General features: G+C 42.0%; 1 long non-coding RNA gene across 1 annotated transcript; it reads right to left on the bottom strand.

Moving 5' to 3' along the window:
* Window positions 1-321: 321 nt before the first annotated feature.
* LOC109202873 (uncharacterized) lies at window positions 322-1,363 on the bottom strand. The gene is made up of 3 exons (XR_002062849.1): window positions 1,278-1,363; window positions 1,145-1,206; window positions 322-1,070 (listed from the first exon to the last, which is right to left on the bottom strand). It is a non-coding gene; the product is annotated as an uncharacterized LOC109202873 (long non-coding RNA).
* Between the last annotated feature and the right edge of the window lie 975 nt (window positions 1,364-2,338).

Here is a 2,338-nt window from a genome sequence, read left to right as displayed (position 1 = left end):
TGAACTGAACTTCAGGTAAGAAGTTATGACCTGCAGTCTATCTGGGTCAGATATAAACCAAGTTTAGGTGGAGTTTATTTTCGTTATGCTGGCTTTTTACAGTCAGTTACAATAACTGGTACTGCGTACTAGCTAGTATGACAGAGTTTATATACTGCTGGGCGGGTGCTATTGTGGCAGCACGAGGATGGGATATAAAGTAAATACTCTTCAGTTTTAAAAAAGACAACGCCACCCTGGGAATTTCACCCAGAGAATACTGGAAGTAACACTAATCACCAAAAGGCAGTAAGGTTCGTTATACTCAGTACAGAGACGAGGTTCAATGATAAACAAATTGACAATTTATTAATAATTATTTAAAACACCATATAAAAGCACAATCATAAATATTCATGTACAAATATGCTTAAAAAGATATTCAGAGCTGAGGCTTACCAGTGGAGGGGCAGGGATGCCAAACACAAACTAAAAAAAGAAAACACACCAAGACACAAGTGCAGCACACTATCACACACTCACACTAATAAACTAAACAAGGCAGGTGTGTACACGCAAAGGATCCCACCACCAAGGCACCCTAGTCTCCTCCACGTCGGCGCTCCGCATCTGAATAAAAGAAACAAAGAAAATTTTAATATATCACAACAAACTAATGTGTAACGCTGGGGGATAACCCAACTGCAGGACCACACTGGTGATCTACAGCTAGAAAAAGGGCCTCCCACCAGTGGCATAACAAAAATCCAAACTACAAATCAAACAACAGGAAAACAACGTACAATCTGGATAAAACTCTAAAATCAGGAGCAAACGGAATCGCCGTATTGCTCCAACTTGCCGTCTGCACCACTACAAGTTAACGGTCAATCAATATGCACGCCAGCTGACTCCCATAACCGGCGGGCATATGGCTGCTGTCCACGCCGACGTCCACAGTAAAAGCTGGCAGCAGCAGGAAAAGAAATCTCGCAACGGGAACAGACGGTAAAAGCACAGCAAAGCAAAGCAAAGCAAAACAGCAGCACTTCAGTTCACGTAGCTTGGCGCAAAACTCAGGCCCACACTTCCTGCAAAGCATAATAAATAATTACTATAAAAGAATAATAGAAGGCAGAGAGCGTAACAAAAGTTGATTACGTACCAAGTAAGCCGTGTCATAGAACATGAGCAGAATGGCTCAGAGGAGGCTTCTACAGCTACGACCTACAAACAATAGCCATTTACCACCAAGTAAGGTAATATATACACACACACTACAATGAGTAACCACCTACCAGCCGCGATGGAGGCTTCAGAAGAGTAACCCACAACTAATCTCAGCAACACCAACAGGAAGTCAGGTGACCAAAAAGGAGATCACAGGTAAGCGATCCAGGGACACGCAAATGGCCACTATTTATACTAGCGCCCCCTAATGCGCCAGGCTGAAAGTGGGTTGGACCGAGGGATAACATTCATCCTGCCACACTATGATACTATTGATGTTGAACTTGTTTTATCTTATTTTATTTATAAGGTTAGTTGTTAGAGTTTCCAACCGTCCCGTAAAAAATGGAATCATCTTGCATTCAGAGAAAATATTGCGCGTTTCGTATTGAGGTGAAAAGGAAGACAGTTTGTCCCGTACTTCAGCTAGAATGTAATGTAATGTAGAATGTAAAAGACACAAAGCTGGATTTATTCTGTGTCTTTGCTGCACACAGCTGCCTCTTCTTCTCTCATTCTCTCATTCTCTCCTCTCCTGTTGCTACTTCAATCATGAAACTGATCAATGATCAGCTGATCGGCTTTTCTCTCTTGTTTGTTTATCGCCCACTTTGCGCCAGAAAGAGGAAATCAGCGGATGCCGTGCTAAACAACAGCAGCACATTTAAGCTTGATCAGCTGTTTTGAGAATTTATTTAATATTAACCCTTTAAAGCCGGTTGGAGCGGGCACGCTCCATTTTGCGTAACTATTTTTAAATCCCAATAGCACTGCAACCACGTAAGCTAGCGCAATAATTTTTTTTGCATATGAAACCGGAGGAGTTGTACTTACATCTAATGCCATCAGCTTGTCCTAGGTCACAGTTTCCTTCCACATATAGCTTTGCAAAAACTGCATAAAAAACGCTTGCAGTAACAAAAACATAATATTTCAGAAACACGCTTTGCCGATCCGATCAGCTGTTCATAACACTTCCTATATCCATCAGCGTGAACTATCGCATGTCCGCTGTGACCTGCCCGGAACCGGAAGTGACGTCATTTTGCGGAAATGTAGTTTTTTACCATCGAGGCCTCATGAGCCTATACTGGTGTTTCTAAAAGTTATCTTTGAATTTATGACTTTC

This window comes from Oreochromis niloticus, linkage group LG7 (genome assembly GCF_001858045.2).
Source record: "Oreochromis niloticus isolate F11D_XX linkage group LG7, O_niloticus_UMD_NMBU, whole genome shotgun sequence".
Classification (NCBI taxonomy): Eukaryota; Metazoa; Chordata; class Actinopteri; order Cichliformes; family Cichlidae; genus Oreochromis; species Oreochromis niloticus.
Note: the sequence above shows the minus strand (reverse complement) of the source record. Positions and strands in the feature narration are given on the sequence as shown.